The following is a 24,072-nucleotide window of genomic DNA, read 5'->3' as shown; positions in this document are numbered from 1 at the left end:
GAGGAGGTTTACCTGAAAGATTGCAGTGATAAGCATGTTAGCACATGATGTGAGTTTGATAGCACTGGGCCTCTACTCGCTGGAGTTCAGAAGGTTTTTTTGGTTTTTTAAAATTTATTTTATTAGAAGCAATTGAACAGGGATAAGACGTTCGACATGACAGTTATACAATTATTGTACAGCTTCATTTTTAACCTTATAACCTAAATTTTTTTAAAAGAAGAAAAAAAGGGAAAACAAAGAAAGAAGAAAAGAATGAAGAAAAGAAAGTAAAATACAAGAGAGCGGGGAAAAAGACCCCCCCCCCTCACCCTCACCCATCCCTGGCATCGGATTTAAATTTGTGTTTTTCCGCCAAGACAAGCCTAATGTTTTCCATCTCGGACATATCCGTAATCCACATCTTTACTGTAGGGACTGTTGTCTGTTTCCAAAATTTGAGTATAATTTTTTTCGCCGTTATTAGGCCATAACTGAGGAAATGTCTTTGAAATATCGTTAGCTTGGAGTTCAGAAGGTTGAGGTTCATCCTAGGTTTTGTTTTCATGGTGATGGCAGGCGGGATAGTGGAATGTTCCCGGTGTAGGATGTTGGGGATTTCCAGTGTCCCTGAGGGCTACTCCTACAGTAAATGTGTTCAGCTGCAGCTCCTTGCAGACCGTGGCTCTGAGACACGGCATGGAAAGGAAATGTCAGTCAGAGCCATAGTGATAGAAGACTTGTTAGTTAGGAGCACAGACAGGAGATTTTACTTCGGAGTCACGTGAGTGACTAAGTGAAGAGACCCCGTCCAGGCGCATGCTCGTCATATCGTCACACGCATAGCGACTGCGACCGCGTTGGAAGGAACAGAACCCTCTCCAAGCGGTGAGTGAAAGAAAACCCGGAGGTATGTATTTTACTTTCACTTCAGGTCATTTTCTTCCGGGAAAATAGGAAAATAAGGGAATCGCACCGCAGCTAAAACTCAAGGACAGAATGTCTGAGAGTAGCGGGCCCTCCATTAAAATCGGCTGTAGAAAACAGCGACTATAAAAACGGTAGAAAAGTACCATTTAAACACCTATAAGGTATAAGGCCATAAAGAAAAACAGGTCAATAGACTCGGATGAGTCGGACCCGGAGATTATGTCAGATCGGGTCGTACTATTGGAATTCCTCATAGAAAAAATGATTTACAAAGGCACACTCCAAGAAGGAGTACAGTTACCGCGGGCCTACAGGAGAGCCACCGTATGGAACACCCAGGAGAGGTGTTCTCCTGGGTTTGTTCAAGAGAATGCTATATATCCAGCATAGATCTGCAAGATGCATATTACTCTGTGGCTGTGCATGGTAAAAATCGAAGATATATAAATATTTAACTGAATGGAATGGCTTACTTGGATGATATATTAATTGTGGGTGATACTTGTGAGATTCAAAAATCACAAATGCTCTTGAGACAAATTCAGGCAAAGAAGTGTTTTTATTAATTTCATATTCTGCAGAATAGGTGCCTCTCCTCTGATGTCCCCTAGAGGCACACCGAGGATTGGGATGTCTTCTATCTTTATACATTTCTTTTCATTATTATCACATTCTCATCTCTCCCCATTGAGCTTCTTCCAATCATAACATAAAGCCCAGATTCCCATGAGAACGTCGTGGAATGCCCACCCAACGACAAAGACACCTCCCCTATCATGCATCGCATGTGCATTTAAATTAGGCATCTTGTCATAGTGGGTGTGTGTACATATTCATGGAATCTCATCAAGCATGCGTAGTTGAGCGTGACTTCGTGTCCCTCTCCCCTTTGTTCTAATTTCTCTGCTATCCCCTGCTGAAGTCTTTCTATTGCTACTTTTTATCTAGAATTTCTCTCTGTTCTTTATATTGTTACTTTCTATTCTACTAGCAGTCTGGCTTCTGCTGTCACCTTATTTCTTTCTATGTTATTCTTCTATCCCTAGTCTAAATCAACCATGTCTGTTAACTCTTTCCTCACAATCCATCCTTTTCTTTTTTGCTACGCACCCTTGATTTACACTATCTCCTCCTTTTCTAATGCTAGCAGAAGATTCTTCACCTCCCTATCCTCCTCTCGTTGGTCATACTGTGTTCTGAAGGCCATTATGGTGGCAGCACTGTTCTTCGTCAGGGCTGTTTCTATCATCGCTGAGCCAATCCCCGTACGCAGGGAATGATACAACATCCGAACAAACACAGTAACCCCACCATGACTATCACTGATGTTAGGGCTGATGTAAAGATGTGCTTCCATTTCCCAAACCAGGAGTCTAGAAACCCGGTCCAGAGTTCTCAGCCAATTCGATAGACAGAGAGGTGAGACCTGCTAGGGCTCTTGATACTGACCCAACCGGAGCAATGTTGTTGGGGATGAATGTGCAACATTGTTCGCCAAACATTACACACACCCCTCCCTTCTCAGCCAGTAGCATGTCCAAGGCCATGCGATTTTGCCAGGCCATTTGGCTGGTAGCTGTCAGTTGTTCCGCTAATCCTTCAACTGCATCTCGAGTGTAATTTATAAAGCGTTGTTGATTGTAGTATAAGTAGTTGATCCAGTCCACATTTTTTATTAATTGTGGACCACCAGAAGAGTATGGACTCAAAGCCCACAGCTATCTGATTTCTGGCTTTAAATTCATCGGGTACCCCTCTTGGCACCCCTATCGCATCTATATAGATGTGTGTGTCGAATGATCCTCTCACCTTTCTCTTTTGTCGTCGGCTTCCTTTATCGAGTTCTACAGCATGTTCTATTGCTATGGTGAAGGGCATCATCAGTTGTATGAGGGTACAGGTTCCCATCCATGACCCTGGTAACTGGGGCCACAGGGCATTCTCCCCGCACCACCACCAGACATCGGCTCTACTGACTATCTGCTTTTTCAGCCAGGAGCTATTGAACAGTGGCCCCTGTTCCTCAGCCGTTATGTTATACGTCTGATTGCAGTTGAGCACCTCCCCCATGTCCTGTCCCTCTGGGTTATTTCTTGTATAGCACTCAAACCCCTCCTCCCCAAAAGGAATGGTAAATGGAGGAGGTCGAGGGTCTTCCCTTCGGCCCTTCGTATTGTTGTTGCTGGCCGGAAATAGGTAATGATAACTCTGGCATATCACATTCTTTGGTAAGGGGATTCGTGAATAGCTGTAGTATACATGTCATAGTCTTAGGTGTTCTATCCCAATTCAGGGGAAATGGTACTGGGACCAGCTGAGGCCTAGCTCCAGCGCAGGCGTAACAATTGGTTTGTTGCATACTTCTGGCTGTGTACATCATCCAGGCAAGCCAGGTGTTGGCTCCATTTCCCCCTGTTGGTATTCCTTTCTTATATAACTGCCTTAATCCTGTTTCTCCTGCTACTATCATTATCTTCAGATCCTTAGACTCATTTTCCCTGATGACATTGCTGACTACTGGTGGTACTGGTGTTACCCCGGGATCCCTATTCTGACTGTCATCTATCTTGAACACCTCTCCCCTATCCTCGTATCTTCCCATCTTCCCATCTCACTTTACTTCTATCTCAAACTTCAGACATGCGTCCTTCCCTGTTTTATCTTCACATATCCAATACCTACCACTTTCCTGTATTTGGACACTCTGTATGCTCACATATACGCGTCCTGGCAATTTCTCGTTCGGGTTTTGATATACTCTCCACCTATCAGTTTGATAGGTGGTCTGATGCCACCCATATTTTGATGAAGTAAACACCGCGTGCCAATCTTTACAGGGATGGGTGCATACATACATTCTATAGCCGCACCACCATTTTCCTTTACATACATTAAATGGGATGGTGGTGGAACTTCTATTCTGTGGTATTGTGATTTTTATGCATGTTACATTACTTACAAGTTGGGTACCACCCAACACACGACCCACCAACACGAAATCTTCATTTTTCCTGCGGGTTCTTGGTAAATGTTAAAGTCAATGGTTCTTCTCCTTTGCGCACAGTCCACGGGCTGATATCGTCTGGTGGGGCCTCCACAGGACCCTTAACTCGACTTGCGTGTGTCCACCCTTTCTCTTTTGTTCGTACTGCTGTCTCCGTGATTAGTAACACCAGGTAGGGTCCAGTCCACTTAGGTTGCAGCTTTTCTTCTTTCCACGTTTTTATTAATACTCAGTCTCCAGCCTTGACTGAGTGAATCGGAAAGTCCAGTGGTGGGCTCTGGGCCAGCAATCCTTTAATTTTTAGTTCTGCAAGAGATTGGGACACTGCCAGTAAATAGTTCCTCAGGAACACATCGTTCCCTTGTATTGTTGGGACTTCTTCTATCTTCCCTAAGTATGGGAGACCGAATAACATTTCATATGGTGATATCCCTATGTCTTTTCGAGGTGCCGTTCGGATTCTCAACAGGGCTATCGGAAGGCACTTAGTCCAGGGGAGTCTCGTTTCCTCTATCAACTTGGTGATTTGGGTCTTTAAGGTGCCATTCATTCTTTCCACCTTTCCTGAGCTCTGGGGATGCCATGGTGTATGCAATTTCCATTCTATTCCCAGTGCTTCACATATCATTTCATGTGTTTTGGAGGCAAAATGGGTCCCTCTATCTGAGTCTATTGTTTCCACAATCCCATATCTGGGTATAATTTGTTCTAATAATATCTTGGCTACCGCCTGTGAGGTGGCAGTTACCGTGGGGAATGCCTCTACCCATCTGGTGAAATGGTCCACTACCACTAACAGGTACTTCCATGTTCGTACCCGGGGCAGCTCGGTAAAATCTATCTGTATTCTTTGGAAGGGCCTAACTGCTAATGGTTGTCCTCCTCCTGGGACTGCTCTCATGATTTTCTTATTTATTCGCTGACATATTACACAGCCCCTTATGACTTGTTTGGCCATGGTAAACATCCCACAGCAAGCGTAGGTTCTGAGGAGGGTGTCACAGAGGGCTTGTGTTCCCCAATGGCTTTGTCCATGTAATCTCCCTAATAACTCCCTCATTATTTCTTTGTTCAATAGCTGCTTTCCATTTGGTGTCCACCATTTCCCATTTGAAGTACGCTAAGCCCCCATTTCTTTCAGGTTTTCCTGTTCTTTCTCACTAAAGATAGGTATCTTTTCCTCTGGTTCCCTTAACGGTATTTGTGACTTCGTTTCTACCATCTGTTCTGTGGCTGCTCTTTTTGCAACCTCATCCAATGCCCTATTTCCTCTGGCCTCCAGGGTGTTACCCTTCTGATGCCCTGCCACATATGCTATGGCTATTCGTTCTGGTTTTTGCAAGGCTTCCAGTGTCTGTCCTACCAATTGCTCATGCGCTAATTCTTTCCCTCGAGTTGTTATCATTCCTCGCTCTTTCCAGATCTTCCCAAAGATGTGAACTACTCCAAAAGCGTATTTTGAATCGGTATATACTGTTCCTTCCTTCCCCTCCAATAATTCTAAAGCTCTCATTAATGCATATAATTCACAGATTGAGCTGACCAACTACCAGGCAGCCTGCCGCTTTCAATTTCCCCCATCGTTTCCCCGTTCACTATACCGTACCCACTATGTCTTTTTCCATCTATGCACCTGGAGGATCCATCTATAAACCACCGGCTGCCCTCAGCCAGAGGTTGCTCTTCTAAGTCTTCTCTACTTTTTGTCTGTAAATCTTATTATTTCACTACAGCAGTGTACTGGGCCCTCTTCCTTGTCACCCTGTTTCTCCGCTGGATACAGGAATTGGGACGGGTTAAGGTTCTTATCCGTAATTATCATCAAATCGTCTTTTTCCATCAGGATGGCCTCATACTTCAAAAGTCTAGAGTCTGTTAACCATCTGTTGGATTTCTGAGTGAGTATGGTTCTTACTGTGTGTGGTGTAGAAACAACCAGAGTGCCTCCAAAGGTTAATTTCCTACTCTTTTCCACCAATATTGCGGTAGCTGCTACCGCTTGTATGCATCCCGGCCATCCCCTGGAGACTGGATCTAATATTTTCGAGAGGAAGGCCACTGGCTGTCGATTTCCCCCTCTTTTCTGGGTGAGTACCCCTAGTGCCACCCCCTTGTCTGAATTTACAAACAGGTGGAAAGGTCGTTCTACTGAGGGCAGAGCCAACACGGGAGCAGTAATCAAACTGTTCTTTAATTTCCCAAATTCCAACTCCTGTTCTGGGGTCCACTGAACTTTGTCTTTTTCTTCTCCCAATTTATCATACAGGAATTTCACTTGTCCGGAGTAATCATCTATCCACAGTCGACAGTATCCTATCAATCCCAGGAATTTTCGGATCTCTTTCTTATTCTTTGGTATTGGTACTCCCATGATCCCAGCTATCCTTTCAGGGTTTATTCGTCTCTTTCCTCCACTTATCAGATGTCCCAGATATTTTACCTCTTGTTTCACAAATTGAAGCTTGTTACGGGACACTCTTAACCCCTTCCTTCCCAAGAAGTTTAACAGGCTTATTGTGGCGTCCCTTACTTCATCTACTCTCTCTCCTGACAAAAGGAGGTCATCCACATACTGTAATAGTTGTGTTTCCCCATGTCCTGGGAAATCCTCCAATACCTGCTCTAAAATTTGGCCGAATAAATTTGGTGATTCTGTAAAACCTTGAGGGAGCACCGCTCACCGGAATTGTTGCTTTCGCCTGGTTTTTAAGTTTTCCCACTCAAAGGCGAATAAGTCTCTACTCTCTGTTGCCAGCGGACAGCTCCAGAAGGCATCCTTTAAATCTACCACATTAAACATTTGTGGCTTGGGGGTATCCGTCCCATGATGGTGTAAGGGTTAGGCACTACCGGGTGTCGGGCTTGGACCACCTTGTTCAGTTCCCTCAAGTCCTGTACGAGTCTAAATGTCCCGTCGGTCTTTCTGACTGGTAGGATCGGAGTATTGTAGGGGGACATACATGGTTCCAATAACCCGTCCTCTAATAAATTCTCAATGTGTCTGTGTCTCTCTCTCTCTCTCTCTCTCTTTCTCGATGCTGAATAGATTCAGGACTGGACATGGCCCCTGCTTGGCAAGCCTTCACAAATGGGGCAGCAGCCCAACCCCACGGTGTGCTTGTGGCACTCCCTTATAACACATCATTGAAGCATGCCTTCAACAAAGACTCAAAGGAGGACTTGTCACCCTTCATACAGCAGATCAAGAGGCAACTGCTTGGCTAAAGGACTTTGTATTCGCTAAATAAATAAAGTCTCTCTGTCTCTCTCTCTCTCTCTCTCTCTCTCTCTCTCTCTCTCTCTCTCTCTCTCTCTCTCTCTCTCTCTCTCTCTGTATCTGGCTCTCTCTGTGTCTCTGTGTCTGTCTCTCTCTCTCTCTCTGTCTGTGTTTCTCAACTTGTATGTCTACCATAAAACAACGTAAAAGCTGGTCATGTTTTATCAATTAACTTATTTCCAGTTAACTTTACTGACAAGAAATCTAAAAGAACATCAAGAAACGATTTTTACAACTTCTCTTTTTCAGGTTACCAGGATACAAAGAGTTCATTTTTTTGCAGCTTGTTCGCAATCCCCTACGGCCCAAACACAGTGGGAATTCCCACCTCCGCCACGGGGCGACTGTGTTCAATTTTACAACTTGCTCATTTCAACCATTTGTTACAAACATCCCCCTTTCGCGGCCTCTGCCGTCTTATCTGCTACTTTCGGGAGTAACTCCCTTATCATCCTGTCTCAGGAATTTTCCTGTCTCTATCTGTTCCTTATTTGCTGTTTTTCTACTGCCTGCAACATAATCTTTACTACTTGTTTTTCCCTTCTGTGAAAAGGAATTGATCTAACTGTTCTTGTCAGACCTAAAGGATTGATCTAACTGTTCTTGTCAGACCTAAAGGATCTTCAAGGAGGCTATTTAACAAACCCCCTTCCCCCTCAGGGTCCTCTCCTAGGTACCTCCCTCAGGGGTCTAATTTCTACCGTACTTCTTATCTTCCCCTTCTGCCCTTTGACTCCCCGTCCTGTTGGCCGGGTGATCTTCGTTCACCCCGGCCCCTGCCTTCTCTTTCCCTTGGGTATTTTGGCCCCCTCCGGCTCTGCATTTTCTGTGGGTATCTCCTGCCCATATGCAGCTCTGCATTTTCCGTGGGTACTTCCTGCCCATATGCAGCTCTGCATTTTCCCCAACTGACTATAACTTATCATTGTTGGCTTCTCCAACCCCTGGGTATTTCCTATCCTCCAGGGTCCAGCATTTGCCACAACGGACTATTGGGCAGAATGCGGGGATTTGGCCCACAGCCTTTTCCCCTCCCTTCTGGGTTTGCCTTGCAGCCCCCTGAATCCTTCAGGGCGTTAACCACAAGGTCTTATATTCTTAATACCGTGTTCATCGTACCGTGTTCATCATTCTCAATAGCCCAGGAAGTACTTAATAGTCATTTTTCTACCTGGGTTCCATGCACTGGAATTGCTCGATTGATTTTTCGTGATTTCCAACTACTCCCACTTCTTTGTCGAGTTTCTGTGTACTACTGCTTAAACAGCTGACGGCAAGCAAGGAGTCTGAGACCGCTGAACTCAGCAGGGTGCACATTCCCTTCGTCTGTCTACTCCCGTCAGCTGTCCAGAGTATTGGATCTCGGAAACGAGCCCCCAAGTTGTGAGATTCAAAAATCACAAATGCTCTTGAGACAAATTCAGGCAAAGAAGTGTTTTTATTAATTTCATATTCTGCAGAATAGGTGCCTCTCCTCTGATGTCCCCTAGAGGCACACCGAGGATCGGGATGTCTTCTATCTTTATACATTTCTTTTCATTATTATCACATTCTCATCTCTCCCCATTGAGCTTCTTCCAATCATAACATAAAGCCCAGATTCCCACGAGAACGTTGTGGAACGCCCACCCAACCTCAAAGACACCTCCCCTATCATGCATCGCATGTGCATTTAAATTAGGCATCTTGTCATAGTGGGTGTGTGTACATATTCATGGAATCTCATCAAGCATGCGTAGTTGAGCGTGACTTCGTGTCCCTCTCCCCTTTGTTCTAATTTCTCTGCTATCCCCTGCTGAAGTCTTTCTATTGCTACTTTTTATCTAGAATTTCTCTCTGTTCTTTATATCGTTACTTTCTATTCTACTAGCAGTCTGGCTTCTGCTGACACCTTATTTCTTTCTATGTTATTCTTCTATCCCTAGTCTAAATCAACCATGTCTGTTAACTCTTTCCTCACAATACTCAAGCTACAACAGAAGCATCAGTATCAGAAGTCAAGCTAAAAACTTTTCTAAGGCTGGGATTTGTAACATCCAGATAAATCTATATTGTCTCCAAAAATAAAACAATTGATTACTTGGGGTTCATGATTAATTCAGAACACATGATAGTGACTTTACCCAAAGATATAAGCTGCAGTCAATTGAGGGTTGTAGCAAACTCATTACAGAGCATCAACCATCAATTAGGCAAGTGGTGAGCTTGCCTGGGAAACTATTCGCTTCATTCCCAGCTGTGTAGTTCTGTCCACTGCATTATCAACAACTGCAGCAAGCAAAGGAAAATTCTGGTTTAATGACCACCTATCAATTCTACAGACTGATCCAAGTGCGCTAGGTTCGGGCACAACTGATACCATTACCAGCTGTGGAGGTAGATGGATGTGGAAGAAGTACCTTTGCTCGAAGCACATGGAATTAACTACCTAGAATTGTTAAGAACATTTCAAATGGGCTTAAAGCTTTGCTCTAATGTGCAAAATCTGCATGTGCAGGTTCAGATTGACAACACTATTGTGGTAGCATATGTCAATCACATGGGTGGAATCAAGTCAGAGTCTTGTGACAATTTGGCAAACGTTATCTGGCACAGGTGTATTATTCAAAACAGTTGACTCAACAATTTACCTACCAGGTAGATTCAATATATTTGCAGGCACCATGTCACGAAAATTTAATGACAACACAGAATGGATTTTAAATCGTGACATCTATCTATCTTTTCTATTATTATCTATCTATCTATCTATCTATCTATCTATCTATCTATCTATCTATCTATCTATCTATCTATCTATCTATCTATCTATCTATCTATCTATCTATCTATCTATCTATCTATCTATCTATCTATCTATCTCTCGTCGTGTTTAAGTACACGTTTTTAATCAAATCCTTCCCCCCCCCCCCCCCAATATTTCAAAACTAAACTGGCTTCTCACCCATAGAATCAGCACCAGCCCCAGCCCCTGCTGAACGTTCCATCGTGTGATGTCACAATGCCCAATGTTCACATATGTCCAATCGGAATCGATTCATTTACATATGCCTATGCAGGAGCCCCAGCCAATGGTGAACATTCCATCGTGTGATGTCACAATGCCCAATGCTCAAAGACATCGTTGCCATAGAGAGGGAGTACAGAGAAGGTTCACCAGACTGATTACTGGGATGTCAGGATTTTCATATGAAGAAAGACTGGATAGACTCGCCTTGTACTCGCTAGATTTTAGAAGATTAAGGGGGTATCTTATAGAAACGTATAAAATTCTTAAGGGGTTGGACGGGCTAGATGCAGAAAAATTGTTCCGGATGTTGGGGAAGACCAGAGCAAGGGGTCAAAGTTTAAGGATAAGGGGGAAAGCAGAATCACCGACATCTTTTCCATTTCGGTAGAGATTTCACTTTTCTTTCTAAATATCCGCTCCACATTACATTTCGTCGTGTTTAAGTGCACGTTTTTAATCAAATCCTTCTCCACCCCCTTCCCTCTCTCCACCCGCCCCCTTCCTCCTACCCCTCTGTCCCTCTTCCATCACTCCCCCTACCCCTCTCCACCTCCCTCCCCACTCTTCCACCTCTCCCCCTTCCCCCTCCACTCTCCCTCCCCACTCTTTCCCCTCTCTCCCCCACCCCTCTCCCCCTCCCTCCCTCCTCCCCAACCTCCCCATCCTCCCCCTCCCCCACATCTCTCTCCCCATCCCCTCTCTCACCCCCTACCCCGCTCTCCTTTCCCTCCCAATTCTGTCCCGTTTCCTCCACCTCCTCTCCCCTCCCTCCCCTCTTCACATCCCCCCTCCCCCCACCTGTGTGTTTGGGGGGTGGTTAATGTGAGTTTGATGCCGCAGCCCCCCCCCCCCCGCAAAACGCCGTTGGGGAAACAGACCCAACGGGTCTGCACTTGATCTAGTTATTATATATAACTCTGTGGCTGCCGCCTGCCCGCTGCCGGCTGCTGCCGGCCGCCTTTCTGCCTTTGATTCGTTGCTACGCCGACACCAGACGCAGAATCGCCGAGATCTTTTCGATTTCGGTAGAGATTTCACTTTTCATTCTAAGTATCCACTCCTGATTGAATTTCGTCGTGTTGATGTACACATTTTTTATATCCCCCACACCTCTCCCCCTCCCCATCCCTCTCTCCTCCCCCTCCCCCACCCCTCTCTGCTCTCCCTCTCCTCCCCCTCCTCCTCCCACCCCCATCCCTTTCTTCCCCCACCCCCATTCCCTCTCTCTCCCCACCCCCTTCCCCCTCCCTCCACACTCTTCCTCCTCTCTCCCCTACCCCCACACATCTCTCCCCCGCCCCTCTCTCCTCCCCCCTCACCCTTCTCCCCTCCTCCTCCCACGCCATTCCGCTCTCCCCCATCCCCTTCCCTCTCTACCCCACCCCCTTACCTCTCTTCCCCGCTCCCTTCCCCCTACCCCTCTGTCCCTCTTCCATCACTCCCCCTACCCCTCTCCTCCTCCCTCCCCACTCTTTCCCCTCTCTCCCCCCACCCCTCTCCCCCTCCCTCCCTCCTCCCCTCCCTCTCCATCCGCCCTCCCCCACATCTCTCTCCCCATCCCCCTCTCTCATCCCCTACCCCGCTCTCCTTTCCCTCCCAAATCTGTCCCGTTTCCTCCTCCTCCTCTCCCCTCCCTCCCCTCTTCTCACCCCTCCCCTCCCCCACCTGTGTGTTTGGGGGGTGGTTAATGTGAGTGAGATGCCGCAGCCCCCCCCCCCCGCAAACGCCGTTGGGGAAACAGACCCAATGGGTCTGCACTTGGTCTAGTTTTTAATAAAATTTTTGCAAAAATTTGGAATGCCAGAAATTGACATGTTTGCATCTAGACTGAACCACTAATTGTTGCAAAGATGTTTCAAAGGATCCAGGTGCAATAGCGGTGCATGCATTCTCGCTAAATTGTGGTGGAATGTTTATATGCATTTCCTCCACCTCATTAGTAGGTGTCTACAAAAGATCAAGCAAGATGCTACTTCAGGATTGTTGGTGGTTCCAGATGGGCCTACACAACCATGGTACCCACTAGTGCTAAAAATGATCACAGAACCTCTTATGGGTATTCCAAGACAAGAAAACCTATTTGTGCACCATGTATCTGGTGATTTCATCCTTTACATGGTTGTATTGATTTGTTGATTTGCAGATTCTAAAAAGGCCATATCTCGGAAGAGGACTATCAGATTGCACTATGGATGTAATTGCAGGAGCCTGGAGGGATAGTACCCATAAGCAGTACATTTCTTAGATGAAGAAATGGGAAGTGTTTTGCTCAAGGCAGGATATTTCATACCACACTGCAGACATATTAGATGTTTAGAAGTTCTGTCTACACTGCAGTTGATGTCAATTTAAGTTATAGTGTGATCAATACTGCAAGGAGTGCCCGATCTGCATATTTATAAGGGCATCAGAACAACAGGTTCTAGGATCACACCCTTTGGTCTCTAGGTACATGAAAGGAATTTTCAATACCAAACCTCCTAGACCCAGATATACAGAAATCTGGAATGTAAGGGATGTGCTGATAATTACTTCGGGAATGGAGTCCCGTTTCAAATTTGTCTTCAGACAAAATTACCATGAAGGTAATAATAATAATAATGGATGGGATTTATATAGCGCCTTTCTAATACTCAAGGCGCTTTACATCGCATTATTCATTCACTCCTCAGTCACACTCGGTGGTGGTAAGCTACTTCTGTAGCCACAGCTGCCCTGGGGCAGACTGACGGAAGCGTGGCTGCCAATCTGCGCCTACGGCCCCTCCGACCACCACCAATCACTCACACACATTCACACACATTCACAAGGTAGTCATGCTAATGGCATTGTTTTCAGTACAAAGAGTACAGACATCACATAAAGTACGTATAGATAGAATGGTTATCACAGCGAATGCAATCACATTCTATGTCTATGATTTACTCAAACAGAGCAGACCAGGAGGCACGGGGTTTAAATTGGTTTTGCAGCATAGCCTACGTATCCAAGACTATGTGTAGTGGCACATTTAAAATTAACCACCAAGGACTTAAGAGGTGCAGAATCAGCATTATTTATCAGCCATTAAAAAACAATCGAGGTGGCTGAAGAAGGAGCTGGCTGATGCAGGAATTAATACTGACAAATTTAAATCTCATTTCCACCAGGGTGGCAGCAACATCGGCGGCCAAGGATTTGGACGTTCCAATAATAATAATAATAATAACTTTATTTATAGAGCACTTTAAAAACAACCACTGTTGCAACAAAGTGCTGTACATGACTAATCATGAACAAAAAATTATTACAAGACAATAAAAACATTAAAAAAGAGAGTAAAAACAATAAAAAAACATTAAAAACACTAAAACAGGAGCAAAGTCTCATGCAGGGTCAAAAGCCAAGGAATAGAAAAGGGTTTTAAGACTGGTTTTGAAGATGGACAGTGAGGGGGCCTGTCTGATATGCAACGGCAGAGTGTTCCATAATGTCGGAGCAGCAACAGAGAAGGCTCTATCCCCTCTAAGCTTCCGCTTAGACCTCGGTACCTCCAGGAGCAGCTGATCAGCTGACCTGAGGCACCGGGCAGGAGCGTAGGGATGAAGCAGCTCAGAGAGGTAAGGCGGGGCGAGACCATTTAAAGATTTAAAAACAAATAAAAGAATCTTAAAATGAACTCGAAAGTACACCGGCTGCCAGTGGAGGGAGGCCAGAATTGGTGTTATGTGCTCCCTCTTTCGAGTTCCAGTTAAAAGGCGAGCAGCAGCATTCTGAACCAACTGGAGACGAGCCAGGGAAGATCGAGTAACTCCAAAATAGAGTGCGTTACAGTAATCCAGCCTAGACGTGATGAAGGCATGGATTACTGTTTCAAAAATGCTGCCGCTCAAGAATGGGCTTCACCTTTGCCAGCTGCCTTAAATGAAAGAAGCTGGACTTAACTACCGCGCCTATTTGATGATCTAATTTAAAATCACTGTCCATCTTAAAACCCAAGTTTAAAACTGTTAACTTCACATACAGTGCCAGGGGACCCAAGTCAACAGGGGGAGGTTCACGGCAGCCATTGGGACCAAACACTATCACTTCTGTCTTCTTTTCATTAAAACCTAGAAAGTTTATGGCCATCCAGGATTTAATGTCATCAAGACATAACAGAAGTGATTTGACAGAGAAAGCATCTTCCTTCTTCAGCGGCATATATAGTTGGCTATCATCAGCATAACAATGAAAAGAGATGCCATGCTTTCTAAGAATGGAACCCAGAGGAAGTAAGTACAGTGAGAAAAGCAGGGGCCCTAAAATTGAGCCCTGTGGAACCCCATATGACAGAGGAGCGGAGGAGGATTCAAAACCAGCAAGGCTTACACACATAGTTCTGTCTGCCAGATAAGACCTGAACCATTCCAGGGCACTGCCACAAATGCCCACTAGGTGCTATAACTGAGATACTAAGATACCATGGTCCACTGTATCAAAGGCGGCAGATAGGTCCAGCAGGACAAGAACCACATAATCACCATATCCTCGCGGCCGCAGGATGGGCAAGTGAACGGATGTTTCACAAGTATTACCATAAAGAGATTGCAGACCCTGGGGTATTTGGTGGTGCTGTTTTGGATTCAGTATTAAATGTTCCCCAGCGATTTTTAAAAAAAGGGGACAAAAAAGTTTTGTTATGGGAAAAAAAAACAAAAAAAACAGTAACAGATTACATTAATGTTATGGTTGTATATTATTGATTGTTTTCACTCATTTAGAGTCAATCAATGCAGTGAGACACCATGGATTGAATCTACGGGATAAAATCACAGAAGCTTTAAAATCTTCATGTAGTCACTCACGTGACTCCGAAGTAAAATAGTAAGATTAAACGAGAACTTACCAGTTTGAAGTTTGATCTTTATTTTATGAGGAGTTACGTTGAAGGACTACGTGCCCTCCGCTCCCACCCTCATAAAGATCAACTGTAAGTTTAAGTTAGTTTTCACGTAGCTTACTATTATGCTTCGGTAATTATCATCTGTGATTTCGCGCCGCTGCTTTAAAGATTGACGAGCATGCGCCTGGACGGGGTCTCTTCATGTAGTCCCTCAACGTAACTCCTCATAAAATAAAGATCAAACTTCAAACTGGTAAGTTCTCGTTTAATCTTACTATTCTGTGGCAGTAAACGAGACTCCAGAATGATGTGTTGTTTCACTGGTGCCAAGGTCCAGGAGTCTCTGAGCAGTTGCAGAACATTCTCAAGTGGAAGGGCAAGCAGCTGGAACACATTGCGAACGTTGGCACATGACATAGTCATGAGTTGGCACATGACATAGTCATGACAAAGGGATGAGTCAAGTCAAGTCACTTTTATTTCTAAAGCACATTTAAAAAACAACTCTCGTTGACCAAAGTGCTTTACATTGGTGGAGGTACTAACGTTATACAACATTGATTCATAGATTAAGTACATACATATAGCCCTCCCTCAGAGGACGTCAAGAAAGGCTTGAGAGTAAAGATGAGTTTTAAGTCTCGACTTAAAAGAGTCAATGGAGGGGGCAGTTCTGATGGGGAGAGGGATGCTGTTCCACAGTCTAGGAGCTGCAACCACTAGGGTCGACCCTGAGCTTATGCCTAGACTGCGGGATGTTCAGTAACCCCAAGTCGGCTGATCTGAGGGACCTGGAGGTGGTGTAGTGGGTAAGCAGACTTTTGATGTAGGTGGGGGCAAGCCCGTTAAGGGCTTTGTAAACATAAAGAAGGATCTTGAAATTTATTTGGAACCGCACAGGGAGCCAATGGAGAGAGGCCAGGATCGGGGTGATGTGATCCCTTTTTCGGACGCCCGTCAGGAGTCTCGCTGCGGCGTTTTGGATCAGTTGCAGGCGGGACAGGGAAGATTGGCTGATGCCAGTGTAAAGGGGTAATCTAGGCGGGAGGAGATAAATGTGTGGATGATCTTTTCGAGGTCATCAAACTGGAGGAATTGTTTTATTTTAGCTATCGTCCGAAGCTGGACTTGTTTGTCAAATTTCAATGCTGAGTCAAATAACTCGCCAAGGTTTTTGACGTTGGGTTTGAGTAATGGGGTAAGGCTTCCAAGGCTGCCTGCTATCACTTTGATTGAGTCCGAGGGGCCGAGAAGGATGACCTCAGACTTACTCTCGTTTAGTTGGAGGAAGTTCTGGGCCATCCAACACTTTATATCCTTGAGGCAGTGGGTAAGGTTAAGTAGATTTGATCGGTTTTTGGGCTTCCAGGGGAGATAGAGTAGTGTATCGTCTGCATAGCAGTGGAAGGAAATGTCGTGCCTTTGAATGACTTGGCCTAAGGGGAGCATATACAGGGAGAAGAGAATGGTGCTAAGGATGGAACCTTGTGGAACCCCGCAGCAGAGACTAACTGGAGAGGAGAAAGAGTTGCCTATGTTAGTGGAGAAACTCCTACCTTTGAGGTAGGAGATGAACCAGCTCAGGGCAGTGCCATCAATACCAACCCCGTACCGGAGACGGTCAATTAGGATGGTGTGGTCGACAGTGTCAAATACTGCGCTGAGGTCGAGAAGGAGCAGGATTGCACAGTCGCCGGAGTCAATGGTGAGAAGTAGGTCGTTATGTGCCTTCAACAAGGCAGACTCCATGCTGTGGTGAGCCCTGAAACCTGATTGGAAAGTTTCCAATATAGTATTTTGGTGAAGGTAAGGCATAATCTGACTTAAAATTACCTTTTCAAGGGCTTTTGAAAGGAAAGGCAGTTTTGAAATGGGTTTGTAGTTGCTTGACAAGGTGGGGTCGAGGTTAGGTTTTTTCAGGAGGGGCTGGACCACCGCATGCTTGACGCAGGTTGGAACAGTGCCAGTGGCCAGAGAACTGTTGATGATAGAGAGGATGCTGGGACCAGCTATTGTAATGACATCCTTCAGAAGGGCAGAGGGGACAATGTCGAGGGGGCAGGTAGTAGGTTTCATGGTGGTGACCAGCTTTACAACGGAGGGTAGAGTAACAGGATGGAAACAGTCTAATTTTGAAGAACAGACCAATGAGACAGCTAGGTCACGGATGGGAAGGGAAATATTCGATCTGATGTTCTTAACTTTGCTGGTGAAAAATGTAGTAAATTCTTCACACTTAGCAGGGGACCCAGTTAAGCAGGTGCTGGGGGCAGGACATATGATAGAGGTGATGGTAGTAAAATGGTCCTTGGAGTTATGAGCGTTTTTAGAAATAAGGACGGAAAAGTATTTTGTTCTTGCAGATTTTATTGCTTCTTGGTATTTGTGAAGATTGTTATTCAGAAGTTCAAAGGAAATTTGAAGCATCAGATTTGTACTTCCGTTCTGATTTTCTGCACTCTCTTCTTAGGGCTCTGATGGTCCTGCAAAATGAATATAGTGAATATAGGGAGTTGACAGAAGAGTAAAAATCAGGACACAGGATTACTCCTGGTGGCACATGCTGGTGAGGGTAGGTATAAGAAGATAGAACAGATGAATGATTGGCTCATGAGTTGCTGCCTTCAGCACTTGCAGCACCAGAGACCTGGGTTTGATCGCCACTACGGGTGCTACCTGTATGGGATTTGTATGTTCTCCCTATAACCGCGTGTTATTTCTCCGAGATCATCGGTTGCCTCGAAGATCTTTGGTTTCCTCCCACATGCCAAAGTCTTATATGGCTGGTGTAAGTGGAAGGATGGTGGTCAGGCAAGAGGTCTGTGACCAGTGGAGTTTCACAAGGAGTTTAAGAAGGAACTGCAGATGCTGGAAAACCGAAGGTAGACAAAAGTGCTGGAGAAACTCAGCGGGTACAGCAGCATCTATGGAGCGAAGGAAACCCTTCTTCAGTCTGATGTAGGGTGGGGGGAGGGGGGCGGGAGAGAAGAAAGGAGCTACTGTTTTGGGACCTCTGCTGTTTGTGATATATATAAATGACTTGGATGTACGAGTAGACTGGTTAGTTGGAAAGTTAGCAGATAACATCAAGATTGCTGGGGTCATGGACTGTGAGGAAAGTTGTCAAACTATACAGCAGGATATAGTTCAATTACATAAATGGACATAAGTGGCAGATGGAGTTTAATCTTAGCATGTGGGATGTGTTGCACTTTGGCAGGTTGAATGTAAGGGAAACATGCAATTAATGGCATGACTCTAAACATAATTGATGTACAGAGGGATCTTGGGTCCAATCCCATAACTCCCTGAAAGTGGCAACGCAGGTACATAGATTGGTAAAGAAGGTGCATGGTATGATCACCTTCATACTCGGGGCATTGAGTATAAGAGTCAGGAAGACATGATGCAGCTTTATTGGACTTTGGTTAGGCAGCATTTGGGGTATTGTGTGCAGTTGTAGTCACCCTATTACAGGTTATTCATCAATTAATTCTGAAATAAACAGATCACACGGCAGAAAGCAGGAGGTATCAGTGTTCCAAACAGAATGAGCCCATTTTGCCCATTCCAACTTTTTGAAAGAATCACTGGTCCTAATTCTTATCCTTTTTTCATAGACTTGCAGTTCTGTCCCCTTTAATTACTGTGTGAATCCTTTTATTCTAATATCCATCCTTCCATTGATACTTTATCACTTTGCTACATGCCCATGTGTTAGTGACATGTAAATATTGAAAACATGCTGCATACGTACAGTAAACCCTCACTTTTATGCAGCTTTTTATAATGGATTTTGGTTATAGCGGGCGGACTAACGAACATCACCATCAGGCCGGACTGCCAACTGCTTCCTCGGCCACCACCACCTGTATTGAGACCTCAGTGCTTTGTAGTTTAGGGCAGATAAAGCTTTACTTTAATGTTTTAGCTGACAAAAGGCACCTCTGTCAGTGCAATTCTTGCTCAGCCTAAATGTTATTGAGTCTCTACACATGAAATGGCATATTACACTCAGTTACAGTTGTTGATAACAGACACCATTCCCCTGCTATGGTCCAGTATAACAAGGGGTTACTGTATTCTAAAGTCGTGAATGTGAAACAGCAGTGGCCCTAATGATGATTACCTGGAACAATTCAAGTATATATCTATGATAAACATCGGTTAATGGGATGTTTCTTTTTACTGATTTATGAGATATTGATGATGGTTAGAAAGACCAGCATTTATCCTCATTCTTAATTTCCCTTGAGAAAGTGGAAATTCTGAGCATGCACAAGTATGGGTAGAAACAGGATTAAATCTGCAACATTTTCATTTTAGTTTCATATTATTCTCTTTAATTCAGATTCAGATTCAGATTCAGATTCAATTTTAATTGTCATTGTCAGTGTACAGTACAGAGACAACAAAATGCATTTAGCATCTCCCTGGAAGAGTGACATAGCAAATGATTTGAATAAATAATAATAAGTGTCCGGGAGGGGGGGGGGGTGATTGGCAGTCACCGAGGTATGTTGTTGAGTAGAGTGACAGCCGCCGGGAAGAAGCTGTTCCTGGACCTGCTGGTCCGGCAACGGAGAGACCTGTAGCGCCTCCCGGATGGTAGGAGGGTAAACAATCCATGGTTGGGGTGAGAGCAGTCCTTGGCGATGCTGAGCGCCCTCCGCAGACAACGCTTGCTTTGGACAGACTCAATGGAGGGGAGCGAGGAACCGGTGATGCCTTGGACAATTTTCACCACCCTCTGCAATGCCTTCCGGTCGGAGACAGAGCAGTTGCCATACCATACTGTGATTCAGTTGGTAAGGATGCTCTCGATGGTGCAGCGGTAGAAGTTCACCAGGATCTGAGGAGACAGATGGACCTTCTTCAGTCTCCTCAGGAAGAAGAGACGCTGGTGAGCCTTCTTGATCAGAGTTGAGGTATTGTGGGTCCAAGAGAGGTCATCGGAGATGTTGACTCCCAGGAACCTGAAGCTAGAAACACGTTCCACCTCCGTCCCGTTAATGTGGATGGGGGTGTGCGTGCCGCCCCTGGACTTCCTGAAGTCTACAATGAGCTCCTTGGTCTTCTTGGAGTTAAGGGCCAGGTTGTTGTCAGCGCACCATGCTGCTAAGTGCTGGACCTCCTCCCTGTAGGCCGACTCATCGTTGTTGCTGATGAGGCCAATCACCGTTGTATCATCTGCATACTTGATGATGGTGTTAGTACCATGTACAGGTGTGCAGTCATAGGTGACGAGGGAGTAGAGGAGGGGGCTCAGCACACAGCCCTGTGGAACGCCGGTGTTCAGGGTGAGGATTGAAGAGGTGTGCTTGTCTAACCTAACAGACTGGGGTCTGTTGGTTAGAAAGTCCAGTATCCAGTTGCAGAGGGAGGGGTCGATGCCCAGGTTACTGAGTTTGGTGATCAGTTTTGATGGTATAATGGTGTTGAATGCTGAGCTGTAATCGATGAACAGCATTCTTACGTAAGTGTCTCTGTTGTCGAGGTGGGAGAGGGCGGAGTGAAGTGCCGTTGAGATGGCATCCTCCGTACTCCTGTTCTTGCGGTAGGCAAACTGATAGGGATCCAGTGTGGGGGGTAGGCAGCTTTTGAGGTGTGCCAGGACCAGCCTCTCGAAGCACTTGGTGATGATGGGGGTAAGTGCAACTGGGCGGAAGTCGTTGAGGCTTGCAGCAGTGGAGTGTTTTGGCACTGGCACGATGGAGGTGGTTTTAAGGCACGTGGGGACAACTGCTTGGGCAAGTGACAGGTTGAAGATGTCAGTCCAGACGTCTGTCAGCTGCGCAGCACAGGCCCTGAGCACGCGCCCGGGGATGCCGTCAGGGCCAGCAGCTTTACGTGCATTAGTCCTACTCAGTGCCACGTATACGTCGTAGGGGGTGAGTGTGAGGGGTTGGTGATCGGCAGGTAGCACAGCCTTGATGGCTGTCTCTAGATTGTCCCTGTCGAAGCGGCCATAGAAGTGATTAAGCTCCTCAAGGAAAGAGGCGTCGCTGGATGTGGGGGTGGTGTTGGAGGGTCTATAGTCCGTGATGGCCTGGATGCCTTGACACATGCGTCGGGGGTCGGAGTTGTTGTTGAAGTGCTCCTCAATCCTGAGCTTATGGCAGTGCTTGGCCTTCTTGATGCCCCTCTTCAGGTTAGCCCTGGCTGAACTGTAGGCTCGAGCATCGCCTGACCTGAAAGCGGTGTCCCGTGCTTTCAGCAGTAGCCTGACCTCGCTGTTCATCCATGGCTTCTGATTCGGGAATATGGTCACCTGTTTGAGGGAGGTGACACTATTGATGGTGGAGTTTATAAAGTCCAGAACAGAGGATGTGTAGGAATCAATGTCCGTGTGGGAGTCAAGGGTGGCCTGGGCTGCAAACGCCTTCCAGTCAGTGTTTCCAAAACACTGCTGAAGTGTGAAGTCCGCTTCCTCTGACCAGACTTTGACTGTCCTCACAGTTGGTTTAACCCGTCTGATGAGTGGGGAGTACTTAGGGAGCAGGAACAATGAGACGTGATCAGACTGACCAAGGTGGGGGAGGGGGATGGCTTTGTAAGCTTCAGCCATGTTGGTGTAGACTTTGTCCAGTGTCTTGTCTACTCTAGTGGGGAAGGAGACATGTTGGTGGAATTTGGGGAGTACAGTCTTCAGGTTAGAGTGATTGAAGTCACCCGCAACAATGAAGGCTGCCTCGGGGTTGTGCGTCTGTTGATTGCTAATGGCAGTATGCAGCTCTTTCATTGCAAGCTTGGCATTAGCATCAGGAGGGATATAGGCTGCAGTCACAACAGTGGAGGTAAACTCTCTGGGCAGATAGAACGGTCTGCATCTAACCAAGAGGAACTCAAGGTTAGCTGAGCAGTGACTCTCGATGATGGTGGAGTCCGTGCACCATGCTTTATTTACATAAATGCACAGACCCCCACCTCTGGTCTTACCGGAGTCTGATGTCCTGTCCGCTCGGAGTAAATGACGCCCCGATAGCTGGATGGCGCTGTCAGGAACGTCAGTGTTGAGCCAAGTTTCCGTGAAGATCAGGATGTTGCAGTCCTTGATCCAGTTGTGGGAGGTGATCCTTAGCCGGAGTTCGTCCATTTTGTTTGCCAGTGAGCGCACGTTGGCGAGGAAAAGGCTAAGAATCGCTAGCCTGTGTGGGGCTAGCTCTAACCTGGCCTTTAACCCACCTCTGCGTCCCCGGCGATGTTTTCGTACGCGTCGCCGTCTGTTGGTGCTTCTGGTCAGCTGAGCTGGCTTGGTGCGCGCTGGTGTTCTGCCGCTCCGTTGCTCCGCGTCTGCGTCTCCGTGGCTCCGCAGGCGGTCTTCAGCCCCGCGGCTCTGCTGATGGTCTCCAGCCCCGGGGCTTACCTGGCGTTCTCCAGCCCAGCGTGTCGGGTGGCGGTCTCCAGCTGCGAGGGTCAGGTGAGCTCCACGGGTCGAGTAGCGTTCTCCAGCTCCACGGGTCGGGTGGTGTTCTCCAGATCCGGGGCTCACCTGGCGTTCTCCAGCTCCGCGGGACGGTTGGGCTCCGCGGGTCGGGTGAGGGCCGCGGGTCGGGTGAGGGCCGCGGGTCGGGTGAGGGCCGAGGGTCGGGTGAGGGCCGCGGGTCGGTTGAGGGCTGCTGGTCGGGTGAGGGCCGAGGGTCGGGTGAGGGCCGAGGGTCGGGTGGGGGCCGCGGGTCGGGTGAGGGCCGAGGGTCGGGTGAGCTCCGCGGGTCGGTTGGGCTCCGCGGGTCTGATGGCGGTCTCCAACCCCGCGACTCACCTGGCGGTCTCCAGTCGGGTGCTCTGTTGCTCTGATGAGCTCAGACGGAAGACGGAGATCGCCCAGAAAGTTGTTGCAGCCGCAGGAACCGAAGTCCAGAAGTTCCTGTCGGCTGTACGAGATGGATACAAGACTGCTCCGTGTGAGCAGCCTTGAAACAGGTAAGCGGATCGTCGCTATTTTTCCCATTCTAGGGAGACACAGGGCGTCGCGGTGTGCCCGCGCCCCCGCCATTTTGTATTAATAAGGGGTGAGCTCAGCATAACACATATTACCTGACAATCCACTGGTAGACTGCAGTCTACTGTATCCGTTGTTCCAGATGTGGATTCAGATTCAGATTCAGATTCAACTTTAATTGTCATTGTCAGTGTACAGTACAGAGACAACGAAATGCAGTTAGCATCTCCCTGGAAGAGCGACATAGAATATGATTTCAATAAATAAATCTATTTACATGCATACAGTCATAGTGTTTTTCCTGTGGGAGGAGTGTCCGTTGGGGGGGGTGGGGGGTGATTGGCAATCACCGAGGTACATTGTTGAGTAGTGTGACAGCCGCAGGGAAGAAGCTGTTCCTGGACCTGCTGGTCCGGCAACGGAGAGACCTGTAGCGCCTCCCGGATGGAGGGTAAACAGTCCATGGTTGGGGTGAGAGCAGTCCTTGACGATGCTGAGCATCCTCCGCAGACAACGCTTGCTTTGGACAGACTCAATGTAGGGGAGCGAGGAACCGTTGATGCGTTGGGCGATTTTCACCACCCTCTGCAGTGCTTACCGGTCGGAGACAGAGCAGTTGCCATACCATACTGTGATACAGTTGGTAAGGATGCTCTCGATGGTACAGCGGTAGAAGTTCATCGGTGTACATCGGTGACAGCAAACGTAGACTGAGTGATCGTTTCGCTGAACACCTTCGCTCGATCAGCTTGGACCTACCTGATCTCCTGGTTGCTAAACACTTTAATTCTCCTTCCCATTCCCACACTGACCTTTCTGTGCTGGGGCTCCTGCATTGTCAGAGTGAGGTTAAACGCAAATTGGAGGAATAGGATCACATATTTTGCTTGGGCAGCTTACAGCCCAGCGGTATGAATATTAATTTCTCTAACTTCAGTTAACCTCAACATTCCCTCTCTCTCACCATCCCTCCCTGACTCAAGATGCACCATGTTTCTCGTTTTCACCCAACATATAGCTAACAATGGCCTGTTTCCTTTGCCATCATTACTTTTTTTAATATCTT

At 46.6% G+C, this 24,072-nt stretch overlaps 1 protein-coding gene and 1 long non-coding RNA gene across 2 annotated transcripts in view; one reads left to right on the top strand and one right to left on the bottom strand.

Annotated features, from left to right (window-relative positions):
- Positions 1-663: 663 nt before the first annotated feature.
- Positions 664-24,072, top strand: part of LOC116989341 (progranulin-like) — a 41,835-nt gene continuing 18,426 nt past the window's right edge. The window contains exon 1 of the mRNA XM_033046644.1: positions 664-867. The gene's annotated coding sequence lies outside the window, so the exon portion shown is untranslated. The remainder of the gene's footprint in view (positions 868-24,072) is intronic.
- On the bottom strand, positions 7,674-8,009 carry LOC116989345. Its single transcript, XR_004416222.1, has 2 exons — positions 7,803-8,009; positions 7,674-7,770 (listed from the first exon to the last, which is right to left on the bottom strand). It is a non-coding gene; the product is annotated as an uncharacterized LOC116989345 (long non-coding RNA).

The sequence above is a fragment of the Amblyraja radiata genome, chromosome 2 (genome assembly GCF_010909765.2).
Source record: "Amblyraja radiata isolate CabotCenter1 chromosome 2, sAmbRad1.1.pri, whole genome shotgun sequence".
Taxonomy (NCBI): domain Eukaryota; kingdom Metazoa; phylum Chordata; class Chondrichthyes; order Rajiformes; family Rajidae; genus Amblyraja; species Amblyraja radiata.
This window is presented reverse-complemented; position numbering and strand designations above follow the sequence as displayed.